A 20,755-nucleotide genomic window follows, 5' to 3' on the forward strand; every position below is an offset into this window, starting at 1 on the left:
ACACAGAAGTCTCAGGGGACCCTCTGGTGGCTATGTTTTTAGATGCAGAAAAATCTTTTGACTTGTTCTCCTGGGGCTTCTTGTGGGCAGTTTTATACCATTATGGCTTTGGCGAAGGGCTTATTAAGGATATTCAGGCGTTCGACCAGGCCCCTACGGCGCGGCTTAGAATTAACGGAGGCTATTCCTCGGTATGTCTATTAGTCGGGGTACTCGCCAAGGGTGTCCGTGCTCCCCGTTCTTATTTGCGGTATACATAGACCCTCTAATTCGTGAATTTGAATTAAATGACAGGATCCCCCCGATTAGGATTCAGGGACAAGTGATTAAAACTTTAGCGCACGCGGATGACGTGGCAATTGTGACTCCCTCCCCAGTTAAAGCCATCCAGGAAGTAGAAAGGAAGGCGGCGCTTTTTGGCAGGATCTCGGGGTATGCGTTGAACAGCCCCAAGACACAGATAATCAAGAACAGCTAGGTGGACTGTGAGGATGGGCGGGTAGTTCAATCTGCAGTATACTTAGGGATTAACATCACAGCAGATTTAGACAAGTTGGTAGAACAAAATATTGGACTTATGATGACAAAAACCAAGACTGATCTCGATCGAAATCATAATCTACACCTCACTTTGGTAGGATGCACTAATGTAGTCAAGATGATTATTCTGCCCAAATTTCTTTATTTATTCAGGACAATTCCATTGATTTCCGAAGCTAAATGGTTTGCTGCGATTGAGCATCTCATAAACAGAGTTATCTGGGCACAAAGAAAGACCAGGAGGGCCCTCCGTTTTTTGACCCTCCCTAGAGATAGAGGAGGATGGGCAGTTCCCGATTTTAAATTGTATTATTGGGCCGCGGCCATCCAATACATGTGTGGTCTGTTGAAGGGAGATCCTTCAGACCCACAGACAAAGACAGAATCAACTGACATATATGTAATACTTATGGGGGAGAGTGCGGAGAACTGTTTTTTTAAGTTTTCAGACCCAAATTATATTAAAAGGACTAGGTTTAAGACGCTCAAAGCAGCATACAAAATCTGGGCATCACTTTGTAAAAAAGTGGGGATTGGAAGGTTTAGTTCTTATACTTGAATCAACGGAAATGTCTCTTCCTAGAGAGATTTTCGCATATTCGGTTATGACTGATTGGGGGCGGCGAGGGGAGAGGAAATTGGGCAATCTGATTGGGGTCAACGGTGTTTTGCAATTCTCTGATATACAGCGGTTGTATGATATTTCTAGTAATAGTTTTTTTACATTTCTGCAAGTTCAGAGCTATCTTACAAACAAGCAGGGGGGTGATGTTGGATTTGGTAAAGACGGGATCCTAGACGCAATTCCGGGGGGGACAGACTGTTCAATTAGGAGATTTTATGCCGAGTTGGCTGCGCTTAAGACGGAAGATTTAGAAAAATTTGGTAAGAAATGGGTAGATAAGTGACAGGTGGACCAGGAAAGTTTTCAGAGCTCTCTCTAGAGGGGGCAAACTCTATTATGTTCTGCATCTCTACAGGCACAACATTACAAAACAATATATTTTCTTTACCATACACCTGCTAAGATTGCGCAGTGGGGTGGGACTACAGAAATTTGCTGTCCCCTGTGTGACACCGCAGCGGCTGATATTATACATCTGTTTGCAACACGTCCTCAGCTCACTCAGCTGCATTAATCAATTGAATCTTTTTCAGATCAAACTTTAAGAATTAAAATTACACTTACGCCAGTATGGATTATGCTCAGGGTAGGTGAGGGCGAGCAGCAGTGCCAATACTTTTTGTTCATGGCTATGGCAGTTTTAAGACTCTGTGTAGCATCTGCATGGTTGGATAAAGAACCCCCACAATTTCATCTATGGTTGGCTAAATTACTGGCAGTATATAATTTAGAAAAAGGGATATATGACAGGAAAGGGAAAAAAGGCAAAATTATTGGAATATGTAAATGGGAACCTATTATGAGGGGGAAGGAGAATATCTAGGGGGGGAGAGCTATACGGGATGGTTGATGTTTTATCCTCTTCTCTGCTTTCTCTAGTTTTTGTTTGGCCGTAACTACAGATTGTTTATTTATATGTCTTTTTATTTTTAGCTTGTTTTTCTTCTCTCTTTTTGGTTGACAATGCATCTCAGATAAAGTGAAAAAATGATAATTTGACTGTGCTATATGTAAAAAAATGTGTTTTGTTTAACTGGAAATGGGAAAAAATTAAAATATATAAAAAAAAAACAAAGATAAAACAAGGACCCTGGAAGAAATTAACGGTCGTTGCCAGCGGTTAGTGAAGCAAGACCTCTTGAGTTTGCCAGTGCTTGTTTAGTATGTTGTTTATGCCCTCCTCCTCCACGACATGACAGTCCTCTTTGGTGACTGATCTGATTTTTCTCTGCACAGTAGCTCTCCTTTCACAGTGCTTTGAGACCAGTGCACCCAGAGGAGGTGCATTGTCTATGGATCGCTGCCAAGGAGATGTTGGTTGATGATTTACCAATGCTTGATTCATCAAATACATCAAAGTGGTAAAGCTCCCATTACTCACCACTCACTACACCGAGTTCTACTTTCCCTCGTCGGGGTTCAGGTGTCCTTTCACTCTTTCTGACACTTCTCCTTTGATCACTTTGATGCCTCTTTTTGTTACAAACAGGTTTTACGAGTTAAAGGTCAGATATTTAAGTCCTCCTGGCAAGAGGAAGAGGGTACATTTTATTGTTAAAAACTCATGCGCTATTTGTTTTTTCTGATAATGGTGTGTTCCAGCTGTGCAACATTAATATAATCCGTTAACTACTGCTTGGGCCAGATCACTTTTCTTTATGTTTTCACAATTACGTGCAGTGTGTTGTACCTAAAACTTGCCACCATTGTCATGTGATCTTTCGTGTGCTTCCATCCCCGCAGGACTCTGCTGGTGTCAGTATTGGTTGGGGGTGGGGGTGGAGGGGAGGATGGATGCCTGGTGTTTGAGATGAGGAAGTTGCTCACCACAGTTCTGCTTTCTTTAGCCTTTCACACTCACTGTGTGATATTCAGAGTGTTGTGCACCAGCATTGCCTGCCTGGGAGTAGATGTACCAGTGCCTCCTGTCACACAGTAAGTAAACCACGCTCTTTAAACCATGTGACTACAGTGCTTTAAAGGGGCTGGCGGTGCTACAACACTTTCAGTGCCCAGTGCCCACGGTTATGTCACTCACTATTATTTTAGTGATTAAGCACCGGTCTTGGAGTAAATCAGCAGTCAAGTTTCTACTGCAGGGTGAACTCAGGATCGCGACCTGAACCCCACCAATGAGGCGTGTTAAGAGCTCCGCTCCTGCACCTACTCTGTAAATAGAAAGGACTATTTTATATCAAAGGAATGTTTGTTTTTAAGGTGTTGACACAATTATATATGTGCGGAGTAGATCGGTATGTTTCTATAGCAAACCAGAACTGTTTTTACCAACACGCTAAAATGTATCAAGTAATCACTGAATATGAATGAGAGTAAAATGGGCAAGTTTTCAATTTGACCAACATTATTGTCTAGAAAATAAGAACTCGAATTGCTGTCAGTATGTACTGTTCATCTAGTTATGCAATGTACTGAATGCTAATGTGCATAGAGTTTTAATGAACTGGAATGACATATGTGATCTATAGTCTCATAGATGCTCCGATGTAAATAGCAGGGATTTCCCACTGTGTGTGGCTGGGCCGCAGAGTTTAAAACACGTTATTCGTGTGACTCTCATTTAAAGAGTCACGACTAGGATATAATGTGGGACTGGAATATTTTAAAAATCTATTGCATGATGTACAAAACGTTTTACGTTCACAAAATGATTCTGAATGTTTCCAACATTGAAAATGTATGAATATCTAATACATAAGCCATGTGCAAATGAGAAAGAGTTTTATGTGGGACCAATTTGTGATTGTGTCATTAATTCTGCAAATACCTTGTTATGGAACCCGGTGGAATATTTTGAATATCAAAATGTATAGATCTTTCTATCTGTATCATGCTGATTACACTTCTGGTTTAAATTTTAAACAGATGCTTTGTCTGAAATAGGACTTCTCCCAATATGTAACATTGTTCTCCCCCATTCCTCTGGCTGAATCCGAACACCCCCAGCTACTCCACAAAGGACTTCTTACGGCAGCTGTAAAAGTGGGGTGGAGGGGGGAGGGTGGTGCTGGGGCATTTGATTCCTGCTTTTGCCACCCCGCATGCCCGCAGGTTAGATCGGGGCTGGAGGCGGCCACCCAAAAACTTGTGTGACCCTGTGCGGATGGCCACCCCACACCCCCTCTTGTTACGCCATGGACTCCTTACAACAGAAAATGAATGTAAATCACTTGAATTCCAAGCACAAGTGATATTAGGTTCCTACCACTCAGGTAACAGCACTTAACTACTCTCCTTCCTCTGGACCGGAGAGCCTGCTCCTTTGGACCTAAGGGCCCCCACTAACCTGAACCAATGGGCACCCTATACTGGGCCTACCAGCCCCTACCTCTGGCCAAAACTTCTTTCTTAGTCCCACACACTCCACTCTGCAAACTAAACTATGAGGCTCACTTCTATGAGGCTCTGTACTCCCCATCTCCTGACCTCAACGTGGTCGTCTATTAATTTCCTTCCATCGGAAGGGGCTTGCCTTAAATGTTTTGATCTGCCTCCAGTTATTCTGCCTCCCTGACAGCTGCTGAATACATTAACTGTCCTCCAATTAGTAAAGCACATTACTTCATAGTAAAATGCTATTATGCAACGAGAAACATTTTCTAATGGAGTCAAACGAAGCTCAGTCTTAGAGATTGAGTTGAAATTTGGATGGCTGTTGTTAGTTCCCTCCCCTCCCAAGATGGTAATCATCATCAATATAAAGGGATCTGACAGGATTTTCACAGTATTTTTCATAGGTGGAAACCTCAGGCAGATAACTGAGAGGCTGCTCTGGTGGAAAGGTGAATTGTTTGCTTCCAAATGTAGGCACTAGAAATGTTCATCCTCACCGGGGATGCATGTACAGTGTTTTCTTGTATAGTCCCTTTAACATGATGGGGGGTGTTTTCCCACATGTTGGTAGCACTACACCTACCTTTCCTTGAAAGCACATCACCATTTAAATGGCTATCTTTCACAAAGATAACTTAGCCAGGTATGGTGGTTGAGCAGCAATTCTAGACTGGTTAGACATCTTGGAAACCCTAAATCTTTCTTTTTCATCATCACCTGAATAAAACCATTTTTCCTCTGCACACCAAACTACCTAAGGCAAAAGACAATATCACAAGCATCGTTCTTTCAGCCCTGGCCCAGTCCCTACCCACGCATGGGCAATCATTATTGCCACATACAGCTATTCACTCCACTTGCACCAAACAAAATGCGAGAAGTATGGATGCTCCCTTGAGCCATATCTTCAGTCCTGCTTTCCCCCTACAATTACTTCCGTCATCCCCATACCATTCTAACATCTTCCAGTACAACCCCTAATGCTTCTCATCTTTTTCCCTAGCAAGCTCTTCTCTTATCCCCTTGTCATCTCTGTGAATATACACTGTTCCCCATATTGAAATGTTCTATTTGCTCTTTTTAAATGTACCTTAATTCTTTGCGGATCACCACAATTTATGCCTCACTCTTTCCCACTTTCTTGCTCATTCTCACTGTGTCTGTCATTGTCTCCTCTAAACCGCCCATTTGCTGTTGCATCTCTCTATTATTTCACCTTTGAATGTTTTCTCTCTTAACCTCACTTGACCTGGTTCTCTCTACCTCTCTCTCCTTGTCTGTCCTTGTCTGTCGCTCTCTATCCTTTCTCTGTCTCCTATGTTCTCTGTTCACTCTTTGCTTCTCCTTGCCACCATTCCTCTTTCCTGACTTTTCCCTTCTCACTATCCAAAATGCACTCTTTCATTATGTTCCCTGTTTCTCTCTCTTGACTGTTGCACTCAAATAAAAACACGACACAAAATGTGCGAGCATATATAAATATAATTTAAGCAGAACAGAATACTGTAGGGCATTACATTTAACATCTAATTAATACTTATAATGAGAGAATATATCATACATCACCACGAATTTACGCCATACTTTAAAGAACACATACTGCTTGCCTTCAAGGAAAGACATTTTTTTGACGTTTTGCCACTGATGAAATTTGCAGTTGCCAATTATCTATAAATCGTTTCATTGTAAACTTTCACTTTTTTACTACCCAAAGTTTCTCAAAACACTGCAATGTTTTAGCAGTCGAAATATAGTTGAAAAAGATGATCAGTAGAGACCTAACAATATCAACTCCTAAGCTGCAAATCCCCATTCTTGAATTTCTGTGCAATAGGGAAATCAATCAACGTAAGATAGATCCACATGTCTCCTGAATTTTGATTTGGTGCTAATTTTAGTTTGAATGTTTTCATTAGAGTACTATTCTCTGAGGATTATGAGTTGTTGATTGTATGTTGATTCCAGCGTGGGGTTTATGTTTTTAAACATGATTCTACCTCATTTTCTTGAAAGTCACTAAATCTAGTTGTATTTCAATTAAATACTAGGTGTCCTTGACACTGATGTTAAACTTCTCTTTTCCCACGAATGTAAAGCATGTGTGAAATTTAATGTATCTATAAGTAAATAATAGATATGGAGTGTGAAAAGTAAAGTTCAACTTAAAAACAAAGGTACAAGCTCCTATCGCCACCACAACATCACTATTACCGATGCTTTGGTGGCGATAGGGGCTGCACCTTATTTACAAGGCCCCCTTTCATGCTATGTTAGCGTGAAAGGGGTGGGCAGTAGGTGTTGAGTTGGGCCTTCCACCGCAACACCCTTTCATTTTGACACTTCCCCCTATGTAAATGGGTGGCGTACATAGGAGGCAGCGCCAAAATTAAGGCCAGGTAAATCCTGGTCTTAAGTTGGCGAAACTAAGAGAAGTGCAGCGCACATGGAAAAAGCAAATTGCCATGCATTGTTTATGTACAGGATGGCATCCCTTCCTGTACATACACAATTTTCAAAAAAGAATGCTATTTTTTCACTTTCATGTGTGCTGCATGAAGCAGCACACATGAAAGTGACATAATGGCATTTTAGGATTGTTTATGTGCAGGATGGGGCTCCTTCCTACACATAAACAATCTTTCTCTGAACGCAGACACCCTTGCACTATGGTACAGGGGTGCCTGTGTTCGCGCTAAGTTGCTAAACTTAGCGCCATCGCAGGGGAAACGCATGGCTGCACCGCATTCTTTTAATATGATGCAGCCTTGCATTTCAGAAGTGACGGAGAGAGGCGTTAAGCCAGGAATGCTAACACCTCTCTCCACCACTTCATTGTACATATGACCCAAAGTATTTTTAACACTTGCCCTCTGGATCAAATGAAACCAGTGCTCTTTTCCCCTTCTTACTGCCCCTACCAATCATGACATGCACTAGATATGAAGTTATATTGTAGAAGTGGGGAAAAAGAGGCAGCAACCACACTAAAAATAAAAGAGATACAGGACTCCGCACATCACATCCTTACTGGATTCAAGGAAGGTTGCAGGGTGTAGTAGAGCTCAAGAAAATGAGAGATATCAAAAAGTAACTTGTCACAGAACTAGAAAACAGGGAACACTATTAACATTCTGATGTTCCTGATTGTTAATACCTGGTACACATGTTCAGAAAAATTTATAAATATATGCAATTGCCTTTTCGATTTTGGTCTGTTCCTTCAATAGGAATTTGAGCCACACTCACAACCCCAACCTTGTAGAAGATTAGCATAGTTTCTATTTGATTTATGTAGAATTTAAACATTAAAAAAATACCATTAACACCTTGATGTTTCCTACTCAATAACTATCATTACCAACTTGATGTTTCCTACTTTAAGTAACATATACACAGACTGGAAATGCAACATCCTGCACGGAGCAGTCATGAAAATATATAAACAATGGGCATTATGCCGACTGACACAAAACAAGTCTTAGTAGTTTGCTTGTGAAAGAAATAGTCTAAACATTCTTTTCAATAACACCCTTATTTAGGATACTTACCGGTAATCCAAAATGCTGAGAAAACTATCATTTGGCCCTTAAAACCAAATAACCGTTTAGTAAGGTTCTGGTTGCATCAACATTGTATCATACTTGCAGAGCAAAGGATACCATTGACCAGAAGGAACGGTATACCAGAAAATCTGAGAAATCTGAGATGACCACCAATTTGCCAGCATTGATGGCTTTCTGGGCATCATCGTTCATTGCCAGTGCATTGAAATGAAGCATGTCCTCCATTCATGCGCAACCTGAATCCCCTCAGCTCCAGCTGTCTGTTATGACTGCCAGCCTTTCTTCTCTGAAAAGTTCTCCACATGAAAGTCTTCGAAAACTCACTTTCTAAATATAAAGCAGAACAAAGCAGAATTTCCAGCACAATTTCGTGACAGCCTTACATGAACTTATCGGTAAACAGAAAACTAAACTATAATAGTGATTAAAGAAGTTGGAAGACTTTGTAGTTTCAATACAAATTCTTTAGCACTCCGTTTCATTCCCACATTTACCTCAAATCTATCTATATTTACTCAAAAATATGTTCTGATTATTCACTTTTTTCAAACTTCTGTCATTTTCTTTTTTTTACTGATATAGCTCATATTTCAGACTCAACTGTCATGGGCTTTAATCACACTGTTGATTAATGTACAAACTTGTGTATAGGCTTAAAGTATTCGGACACTTCTTCCTCACGTATTCACCATAGGATGTTTCGCCATTATCATACAGTACCATTTAACATTTGAAACAGCAATACTCTCGCACCAAAACACAAGGTATAACATAGGTAACATAAATTGTAAGCAAAAACAGTTATAGCCAAAGAAAGCAGAAGCAGGTGTCCAAGTGTATCTAAAACGTGGGTAGTTTAATTGAGTCCACAATCAGCCGACACGTGTTTCGTCGTGTGGATATAGTCACACGACTCTTCAGGGCTGGAAACAAAAACACAATAGAATGGGTCTAGAATTGTTCACAGCGTACAGCACATCACAGTAGACAGCAATAGTGACTCAAGGTGACTAGCGTATCCACCTATAAAGTGCCGTTATCTCCCATTGAAATGGAAGGGATAGAAGTGACTCGTGTGACAAAGTGACTGTCATGAGCGAGAGGGGAACAATCCCATTTCACATGTAAATTCAAGAGAAAATCAAGAAAAACATTCCGGCAATATCCAGTGGATTGTAGATTTGTATGTTTCATAGGAGTCTGTGCCGTACACAAAAACACAAAACACAAGATCCAACATCTTGAAGGTCTCATTAAACTGTGACAAAAGTATGATCGTGAGGTGAAGTGATAAAAAAAAGAGAAAAGTAACAGCATGCAAAATTACGGTGCACCTGATATAAACAAAGTAAAATTGGACTCGAGGGTCAAAAAGTGCCTACCTGTGGCACAATTTACGGGTTTATAGGTCCAAAAGTATAGAATCATAAGGCGTCTGAATTGAAGTAAAAGAAAAACAAAAAACTTCAATTCAGACGCCTTATGATTCTATACTTTTGGACCTATAAACCCGTAAATTGTGCCACAGGTAGGCACTTTTTTACCCTCGAGTCCAATTTTACTTTGTTTATATCAGGTGCACCGTAATTTTGCATGCTGTTACTTTTCTCTTTTTTTATCACTTCACCTCACGATCATACTTTTGTCACAGTTTAATGAGACCTTCAAGATGTTGGATCTTGTGTTTTGTGTTTTTGTGTACGGCACAGACTCCTATGAAACATACAAATCTACAATCCACTGGATATTGCCGGAATGTTTTTCTTGATTTTCTCTTGAATTTACATGTGAAATGGGATTGTTCCCCTCTCGCTCATGACAGTCACTTTGTCACACGAGTCACTTCTATCCCTTCCATTTCAATGGGAGATAACGGCACTTTATAGGTGGATACGCTAGTCACCTTGAGTCACTATTGCTGTCTACTGTGATGTGCTGTACGCTGTGAACAATTCTAGACCCATTCTATTGTGTTTTTGTTTCCAGCCCTGAAGAGTCGTGTGACTATATCCACACGACGAAACACGTGTCGGCTGATTGTGGACTCAATTAAACTACCCACGTTTTAGATACACTTGGACACCTGCTTCTGCTTTCTTTGGCTATAACTGTTTTTGCTTACTATTTATGTTACCTATGTTATACCTTGTGTTTTGGTGCGAGAGCATTGCTGTTTCTATTCTGTAAGAGCCTTTTTGACTCTCCATTTGGATGGTTAAGGGTTTCTCCGTCCACTCTTACGCACCATCCCTATCTTTGAATTATAACTCCTTAAACGGTTACACCAGGCAGCGCGCCTACCCCTTCTGAGATTCTCCTAAAAACCTTGGCTGCTGTTATACCATTTAACATTTGTACAAGCTATGGAATTTCTCCTACAAGTTTCTGTTTTTGTTACTTCTGTCTGTAATTTACTTATCAACCTTTTTCAAATTCTGTTCTCAATCTATACTCATGTTCATTTGACTGTTACACCATCCAACACTGGGTGAAGGCATTCTCCATTTTAATACCTCAAATGGAGCTTTTTCTGGTCTTGCATATGAAGTCGTTCAGTAGGATACATTCCTGTTTTGTAATCCCTCACTTTAATTTAGTTTGTTACTCTCTGCTAACACAAAGCATTCCTTAATAGTCTCAATAAATCATTCCATTGTTCCATTGGTTTCAGGATGATACAAAGCATTTTTCCTGTGAGGAATTCTTCTCTCTGTCTATAAAGGTATATTTAATTTCCCAGGAGGTCAATTGAAGTCATTGCGGGTGTATATGGTTGTGGACAAGCTCACATTTAAAAATGAAAAGTTAGTCCAAAAATGTATTTACACATCTAGAGATAGTTTCATTAAGGTATGCTACTACAGAACATCTTCAATACATATCAACAAATACCAAAATGTAAGGAGTGCGGTCACCATATTCGCTATTTATAAAGCTACCACTTCCAAAGGTCAGATAAAATGAAGTTCTCATTTTACAAAATTGTTTCACTGGCAATGAGAAATCACAGCTAAGTCCTTGCTTATTACTAACTAATATTACATTTATTAATTGAGGTAACATTAACAGTATTAATACACCGTACACTGTGGTCCAAGATTTGTCCCTGTAAAATCGAATCATCATTAATTGTTAAATCTTCTTTAATTCTCCAGCATTGTTATATTATATTCAGATCCTTTCTTCCAATACCCATCAAAATACATCTTTATCTCGTGTGAACCTACACCCCTTTCGAAGTCTTTGTTCCGAAAGCAGAAAGCACATGTTTTGCAAACAAATATACGTTTTCAAAGGTCTATAGTTATTCAGTATCTGCATTAGCTACTTCATTATCCTTCTATTTGCCATTAGTCCTTCAGACAACGTAAACACACAGTATACTAAACGTTGAAAGAATGTTCTTGAAAGCTACTGACATATTTACAATGTGTACTGCAACAACATCTTTGTCTTAGCAAGTAAAAATATGTCTCATCTGCTTCTGGCCTGTCCTTATGGTGTAATTGGTACCCCATATACTATTTTGAATTTGCTTATTGACCATACCAATGCTAGTGATTATGGCATAATCACTGAGTAATTTCCACCAGCAGTCACAAGAGCCCTTGAGGCAATGGCACTGGTTTCCTCTTGACACATTTCTTTCTTGTAAAAAAATTGGGTTATTAGTTGTGCAGGATTTGAGGCCTACACAAGTATTAGGTCCACAACTGCCTCCATTCCGTGAACCAAGTAGCCTATTGTAGCTCTTGAATCTCTTATGGTAGTGAAGCAGAGTAGTTCAAGACATATTTAGGTGAGGTGGTGTGGGCTAATAATCTCCATTCGCAGTAATGCAATAATAACACTCAGTAAATGATTGCCCAGTCAATGCTTTATCTTTGAAAAAGAAAAAGTATATTTATTACACACACCCTACTACTGCATTGTTAAATATATACATCTGACAGTTAGAAATAACTTTGGTGACATTCAGAATGCACATTTGACCTCTAATGAGTGACAATCCCCAAAATCACAGTAACTTCCCACCTATAACAGATAGAATATCACAATATACCCGCAATGCCATGCAAACCTCAAACTTTGCATAGAGTCGTACGATTTCTTCGCAGTTGTCAGAGGGAAAAATAGAGGGGCTCTTATTCAATCTGGTTTGATTTGTGCCTGTAAGGGGCACTAGGCCAAGCCGCACAATGGGGTTGCATTTTTACTGGAACAAGTGGGAGAATGCTTTGTGGAAGTAATTTTGCGGATCCCCGTGGTTTCAGAAGCTTTTGTTCCAGACATGTGAGGAAACATGATGGAATGCATGATTTAGGCATTGTTTGAGGTTTGCAGGGCTTTGCAGGTAAGAAAATGTTGCAGGAGCCTCAAGAGGCACACCATCCAGGACTGCCCCTGATGTCTTGTTTTTATAAAAGGGTTTCGTTGTGGTAGCTTTTATTAGTTGGCAGCAGACCCGAGCCCAAAATAGGCAGCCATTCAGCATTGAAATAGGATGATATTGAGCCTTAGCCCCACTCTCCTATGCATATGTAAAAACAAAACATTTAAAAGAATCAACATCTCCCCTCTTCCCATATAGAAAGGGCTACTTAAGTCCCCAGAGGAGCAGAAACACTGTTAGGGCGTTAGTGATAATGGAGGGGCCTAATGTCAAGATAGGTGAGAACCTACTCCATTTTTTATAAAAACTACTCCTAGCTTCCAGTGGACTTTCTGATTGGCGGAAAATCTGGTCAAACACCTTCTTTAGCAAAAAGAGTGGTTTCGCCTGCTTGCAGTGTGGATCTGGACGAATGCCATGGTGAGCCACCCTACCCCCTTTCTTTTTATTTTTTGGCCTCATTTTCTCTTGGTCTATATTAGCCTTTCTGTCCCCAGGGGCAGATTTTGGGTAACAACCTCAAACTACCCCTGGGGAGAGACTGAAAGACTGAGGCACCTGTTCTGGGGTGGAAGCATGACGCAATGCCTCAGTGAACCACAGCGACCCTTTCATTGATTTTTGTGAATATCTTTCCGCTGGTGTCTAGTGGCCTCTTTGTATCCCATGCATGCAGACTGAAGCACCTATTTTAGAGGTGGAAGCAGATTATGATACGTGGGTGAGACACCTACCACACCCTTTTTGCGGACATCATATCTGGCGATATACTGACACAAGGTCATTATAGTAAATATTTATGTTGTTTTATTAACTTTATACGTTTTGGGAGTACTTCTCCATCATCACACATGTTTAATTATTTCTTTATGATATATGGAAAATATTTATTTAGTGGCTAACACAGACTCCCTTTTTTCTCTAAATTCACCTTGCCTTTTGTCAACATACTTCCATTCACATCCATTAGGGCTGTCACAATGTGGAGGAGGTACATGTCAAACAACTACTTTTTCTTATTGCGCCTCTTCAGTTTCAGTATTATTATTTTTTGAGCGGGGCATAGGTATCCCATTACTTCCATTCAAATATCCTTATTGTGAACAACTGGGTGTCTCATGCAGTAATCTCCCCCCCACACGTATTGCCTGGATGCAACTTTGATTGAGGTGTACTGGGTCCTTGTTATCAAGGTTCTCAGTACCAACATTCTTTTGCTAAAAATGTACCACAAATGGCAGCTACCCCTTTGAGCCCCTAATAAATGTTACCCCTGGTGTCTAAGGCATTGGGACTTGAGATGGTCCACTGGGGCAGCAGCACTAAGTGTGCCACCCCAGGGACCCCTCACTAAAATCATGCAAACTACAATTGCAGGCTGCATGTCTTGGTGCAGAGAAAACCGAAGAGTAGACATGGCACCCAGCCCTGTTTGCCATGCCCTCACACAATGCATGAGATATAGACATCCCTACTACAGGCCGTACAGCATGAGCCAGGGTGCACTATATCGCATGTGTGGACATATCTGTATGAGCTGATATGTCCCTGCACTATCTGAGACTTTCTTGGATATTGTAAGTGCCCAGAAAGCCATAAAGAGAACATGGGCTGGATACTTGTAATCACGTGTTTCCTAGCTGCATGGTGGCTTCACTGTACCCTAAGAAGTTTGGTACCAAACGCCTTGCCTTAATAAATCCTCGCCAATGCCACTGAGGGATTTATTAATAAATACACACAGCAAACCCTTTAGATGGTTCCCAGACATTCTAACAAGCACTGGTGTGGTCTCTGACTTGTCATAGCCAGTCTGCCACCTTCAGACATGTTTCTGACATCGTGGTTTGGGAGCCTGCACCCTCAGAAGCCAGACACAAAGCCTGCTCTAGGCAGAGGTGCTTCACACCTCCTCCAGGCCAGAATGGCCTTCAAGAGCAGGAAGCTTCAAATGCGTTGCAGCCTTTGAAGTTCAGCCCAGGCTTCCCCAGATAGTTGGGGATGCCAACTCCCCTGTCCTACTCCACATTTGGCTTTAGGACAGGCGGGGAAATTAGTTAGGTGAGGAGGAGTGTCCACAGTGAGCCAGCACAACTCCTAAAAGCAGCTTCTGGACCTCGCACTTGATTGGTTGTGCTTTGAGAACATCGCGCCAGACTGTTTTCCATTCAAAAGTTTAACGCGTTTGTAAAAGCAACATCCGTGCCTCACGCTTGATTGTTTATCTTTTGGTGACATCGCGCTTGACTGCAATTAACCTCGAGACGTGGCGCATTGTCTGGGGCATAGCACCGAACCTCGTGCTGTCACCTGCGGTTGTGCGCAGCTTTATTTCATTAGATTGTGGCTGCTGCTGCCATCTGCATTGTGCATTTTTTGTTCTGCCTTATTACTTAGTGGAATAGAAACTTGTAGTAGCCAAGCTCTGTTTCACTTTCCATCTCCATTTTGGATCCTGGTTTGTTGTGTGTTCCCTTGGCCCGCCCACCCTCCCCGCTGACGCCTCCCAGCTGACCCTCCCACGCTCCGCCCCCTCCACCATCCATTTAAGTCGAATGCCCCAACGGGCAGCGTCCACGCGCTGCGGCCGCGCCGAAGGAGCGCCAAAGGTAAGCCCGTCTACGCCCGTCCGCGCCTGGACCACGCCCAGCGCCAGACCCCCTGGTTCCCGTTAGTCCCAGCCCACCCGCATTACATACGATTCCTCCTCCCTCCATGCACTAAACCCCGGCCGACTCCCCAACTGCGCCCAAGCCGCACCTGGACACACCCATGGACCCTTCTCATGCAACTCCTGCAAGTTTGACGGCACAAAAACCAATTCCTCATCCACTAACACCAAACATAGATCTGACGCCAACCACCTAAAATGCATCCTACTGAACACCCGATCGGTCCACAGCCACGCCATCAACCTTTGGAATCTACTAGACACCATCTCTCCAGACGTCGCCTTCCTAACAGAAACTTGGATGAACGCCTCTTCAGCCCCAGACATCACCATAGCCATTCCGGAAGGCTACAAGATCATCCGGAAAGACCGCGCCAAGCAAACAGGAGGAGGCATCGCCATCGTCCATAAGAACTCCATCCGCATCTCAACCAGCTCGGACGTCAACCTCTCAAGCGCCGAACACCTTCACTTCCAGATCCACACCGACCCCAAGACCACACTCAGAGGTACCCTCCTCTACAGGCCACCAGGACCCCGTGCACAATTCACTGAAGACATCACTGATTTTATCACCCAACACGCCCTCTCCTCCGAGGACTACATTCTATTGGGAGACCTCAATTTTCACCTGGAAAAGAGCAACGACAATAACACCACCACCCTTCTGGACAATCTCGCCAACCTCGGACTCAAACAACTTGTTAATACCCCCACACACCACGCAGGACACACTCTCGACCCTATCTTCACCTCCAGCAAACATATTTTCTTCAGTCACACCACAGTTCTCCAATGGACGGACCACAGCTGTGTTCACTTTGTTTACAATAAGACCACAACCCACAACCATCCTCAACCTACCCTGTGAAGAAACTGGAACAAAATCACCATCGACCAGATCTCCACATCGCTTCTTCAAAACCCCCCTGCCCACTCATCGAACCCCAACCAAGCAGCCATTAACCTCACTCAATGGCTAAGCAACACCGCCGACAACCTAGCACCTTTGAAAAAACGTCAAATCAAACTAGGCAGCAAAAACGCCCCCTGGTTCAACGAGGATCTTAAGAAATCCAAGAAACTCTGTCGCTCCCTTGAGAAAGCCTGGAAAAAAGACCCAAACACCAACACCAGGGACGCCTTCAAAAACGCCACCCGCATACACCACCAATTGATCCGGACTGCCAAGAAAACCGCATTCAAAGACCGACTAGACAAAAACGCCCACAACAGCAAGGAATTATTCAACATCGTCAAAGAGTTTACCAACCCCACTGCCAACTCCAACGACATCACCCCCTCGCAAACCCTTTGCGACTCCCTAGCTTCGTTCTTCCACGACAAAATCGCAGACATCCACAACAGCTTCGACAACCAACCCGAAGACCAACCCACCCAACCCTCTGCCGTACCTTCACCCCCCTTGAACATCCTTAATGACTGGAACCCAATCTCCACTGAGGACACCATCCGCCTGATGAACTCCATCCACTCTGGATCCCCCACAGACCCATGCCCTCACCACATCCTCAACAAAGCAGACTCCATCATAGCACCACACCTCCAAGACGTCATCAACTGCTCCCTCAACTCCGGCACCTTCCCAGAAAGCTGGAAACACGCCGAACTCAGCGCCCTTCTGAAAAAACCCACAGCTGACCCCACCGAACTCAAAAACTACCGCTCCATCTCGCTCCTTCCATTCCCGGCCAAAGTCATCGAGAAAGCTGTCAACAACCAGCTCGCCGCCTTCCTCGAAGCCAACAAATCCCTCGACTCCTCACAGTCCGGCTTCCGAGCCAAACACAGTACTCAGACCGCACTCATCGCAACAACAGACGACATCCGAACTCTACTGGACAATGGAGACACAGTCGCCCTCATCCTCCTCGACCTCTCCACAGCCTTCGACATAGTCTGTCATAACACCCTGCTACAACGACTCAAAAACATCGGAATCCAAGGAAAAGCACTGGAATGGATCACCTCATTCCTTGCCGGAAGAACTCAGAGAGTACGCCTCCCACCATTCAAGTCAGAGGCCACTGAAGTCATCTGCGGCGTGCCACAAGGATCTTCACTCAGCCCCACCCTCTTCAACGTATACATGAGCCCCCTCGCGACCATCGCACGCCAACACAACCTCAACATCCTCTCCTACGCTAATGACACTCAACTGATCCTCTCACTCACCAAAGACCCAAACATCGCCAAAACCAACCTACATGAAGGAATGAAAGAGTTAGCCGAATGGATGAAGCATAGCCGTCTGAAACTGAATTCAGACAAAACAGAAGTCCTTATCTTAGGTACCTCCCCCTTCGCCTGGGACGACTCTTGGTGGCCAGAGGCCCTTGGAAAAGCACCCTTCCTGACGGATCACGCACGGAACCTAGGCGTCATCCTGGATTCCTCGCTCTCGATGACCAGACAAGTCAACGCCGTCTCTTCATCTTGCTTCAACATTCTTCGCATGCTCAAAAAAACATTTCGCTGGATCCCCACCGAAACTAGAAAAACAGTCACTCACGCACTAGTTACAAGCCGCCTGGACTACGGAAACACCCTTTACGCCGGTACCACCGCAAAACTTCAGAAAAAACTCCAAAGCATCCAGAACGCATCAGCCAGACTCATATTAGACATCCCGCGTAAAGAACACATTTCTGGTCACCTGAAAAACCTCCACTGGCTCCCCGTCAATAAGAGGATAACTTTCCGCCTCCTCACCCACGCACACAAAGCTCTTTACGAACTTGGACCCGAATGCCTCAATACACGTCTTTCTACACCCCCCCCCGCCAGCTGCGCTCTTCCAACCAAGCCCTCGCTGCTGTTCCCCGCGTCAACAAAACCACCATGGGAGGAACATCATTCTCCTACCTAGCGGCCAAAACCTGGAACTCACTTCCCATGCACCTTCGTCTCACTCAAAACCACCTAGCATTCAGAAAGCAACTTAAAACCTGGATATTCGAGAAGTAATTCCCCACCCCTCTTCAAGCGCCTTGAGACCCTCTGGGTATGTAGTGCGCTATATAAATTTATTGACTTGACTTGACTTGACTAAAGAGTCGTAGGCGATGTGAACCCCTCTTCTGGAAATCCACCTTCTTGAGATGGTGGAGAAATACCCTAGCAGGGCTGGGGTAGTGCCTCATCCCACAGGAAGTGGTCACTTGGAGGGTGTAGACACCTTAAAGGTAGGCAGCAGATTGGCTTCTACCTTTCTCCTCCTGTAACACCCCTACATTTTGTATTTAGGTGGCATTTTAAGAACGTGAACCAAAGCCCTACTGCAGAAGACCATCCATTATGCCTCTAGGACTCGACAATTGGAGTGTGCTGTGTTGTCCTGAACATGTGAGGAATCCACAAACAACGGAACTCCTCCCGCCTTTGAGAAATCACCAAGAACCTCCCTTGGTGATCTTTATAACTCTTTTATACAGTCAATTAGACAGTTATTTGTGTAGGGTGTTGGTTATACTCCATTTTGCAGTTGTAAGTTTTGAATGTGGTGGTGGCCACTGAATGTCTGTATTTGTTTTGTTATTTTGCAAAGTATTCATGGCGATCGCAGCTACCGATACCTTTGCGACGCCCAGCGTCACCACGAAAACAGAAAATCAGTTTAAATGGTTGTTTTTATGCAAACTCCCTGCAAAAATAGGAATTTAAATAGTACAGTAATACATCCCTAGTGTCTAAAATACTGTAAAATGTGTGCATTTACACCCCCTAAAAAGGCACATTCGTCGCAGTTACCAGAGTCATTGCAATTCACGGTGTAATCGCAAAAACGGGATGTAGGATTTAAACAGTTTCTTTAAAAATTCCTAAAAAAATATGTTTTTAAAGCAGTGTAATGTGTGTATTATAATCGTTTTTTTTTTTAAGTTATCATTTATTGAGGTGGTGGTGGCTGAATGTCTGGCTTTGTTGTGCGTTTTTGAAACATGCTTGCAATCATCGCAATGTTGCAGCGAATTCCCAAACAATCCCCCAAAAATCATTTCACAAGAAAACAAACAGCTTGAGTTGCTCTGACAAGAGCCTTTGTATTGAGAGTGTGTATAAGATAGCAATATATAAGACTGTATGCATAGTTTCAGGTTGCCTAGAAACACTCTGTTCCTTTCATCTGTAAAGTGAACTCTATCATCTCTATATATTCAGTGCATGTGAAAACACACATTGTTGTTATAAATAGAGCCCATATTATCGTCTCTGAGGAAATCAGAAACAGTTTTAATACAATCTTTCATGGCTTTGTCAATATTTGGACACATTTGATTTGACCACTTCCATTTCTGTCTTTGGCATGTATTAGAGTACACTAAGACAATGTGAGGGAAAAGAGATATCAGTTCTGCAAAGGTATTCTACATTCGGATTTCCAGCCCTTCGCCAGTCAATGTGTCTAAGTCATTGCCACCACATTGCACAAACATGAGGTGAGGAGCTTGGACATTCACAATGGTTTTAACCAAAGGCAGTAGCTGATGAAGCTTTAACCCTCTCTGGCCAAACTAACTGATCTCCACATTAGGCAAACCCAAGTCCCTGTCAATACCTTTGATATTTGCAGCTTCTTTAGCCTAATAGACATAGCTGTGGTCCACAATCCACATTCTATGCATTTAGTAGGAAGGAGAAGAAGTAGCACACAGAGCAAGTCTGCAGCTAAATGGTAGTTACACAAAAATAATAGCAAATGTGTCTAGTTATTACTGCATGTTTTAGCAGTGGAACAAGATCAAATGACCTAGGGCCAGATGTAGGTGTCCAAATACCGGTCGGAAACGGCCGAAAATACAGATTTTCGGCCGTTTCCGACCGGTATTTGGACATTGATATGTAGGGGCATGTAAAATTACAGAATCGGTAATTTTACCGATTCTGTAATTTTACCGATTCGGTAACATACCGAATTGGTAAAATTACCGATTCTGCAATTTCAGATGTAGGTAGCACTGTTTTCAGTGCTACGAGGGTTTAAGAATTCTTAATTTACCACCAACTAGTAGTTGGTGGTAAAATAAGAAAACCATTTAAAAAGCATTTTTTTTGCTTTTTAAACAGTGCCATGTTGCAGACATACATGCCCTAAGGGCATGTATGTCAGCAACATGTGCACCCATGCACAATTGAGGGGTGCAACAGGGTGTCAAAGTGACACCCCGTTCCCCCTGCCAGGAATCGGTATTTACCGATTCTGTAAATACTGAATCTGTATATCCCATTGATTCCTATGGGCTTCACAGCCCATAGGAATCAATAGGAAATACAGATTCGGTATTTACAGAATCGGTAATACCGACTCTTACAGAATCGGTAATTTTTTACCTACATCTGCCTCCTTCCAATTTACCGACTCTTAAATACCGATTCGGTATGAGTCGGTATTTAAGAGTCGGTAAATCGAAATTACCTACATCTGGCCCCAAGTCTTGATACCTGTAGAAGTCCACCACTTAGAAACAGCAGTTTTACCTGTAAAATATAGTGATAAAAGATGCTGTCGATTTGTAATGGTATTTGTGTTTTTCATTAAACAATGCAAAACAAGATTGAATCCATGGATCCCAGAAAAAAAAACTGAAGAA

General features: G+C 42.7%; 1 protein-coding gene across 3 annotated transcripts in view; it reads left to right on the plus strand.

Moving 5' to 3' along the window:
• Nucleotides 1-2,968: 2,968 nt before the first annotated feature.
• The window catches only part of LOC144770734 (sialic acid-binding Ig-like lectin 13), a 767,717-nt gene continuing 749,930 nt past the window's right edge, over nt 2,969-20,755 (plus strand). For 2 of the 3 annotated variants that reach the window (XM_078655472.1, XM_078655474.1), the window contains exon 1: nt 2,969-3,100. The gene's annotated coding sequence lies outside the window, so the exon portion shown is untranslated. The remainder of the gene's footprint in view (nt 3,101-20,755) is intronic. The other variant, XM_078655473.1, reaches the window with a different exon arrangement.

This window comes from Lissotriton helveticus, chromosome 7 (assembly GCF_964261635.1).
Source record: "Lissotriton helveticus chromosome 7, aLisHel1.1, whole genome shotgun sequence".
Taxonomy (NCBI): Eukaryota; Metazoa; Chordata; class Amphibia; order Caudata; family Salamandridae; genus Lissotriton; species Lissotriton helveticus.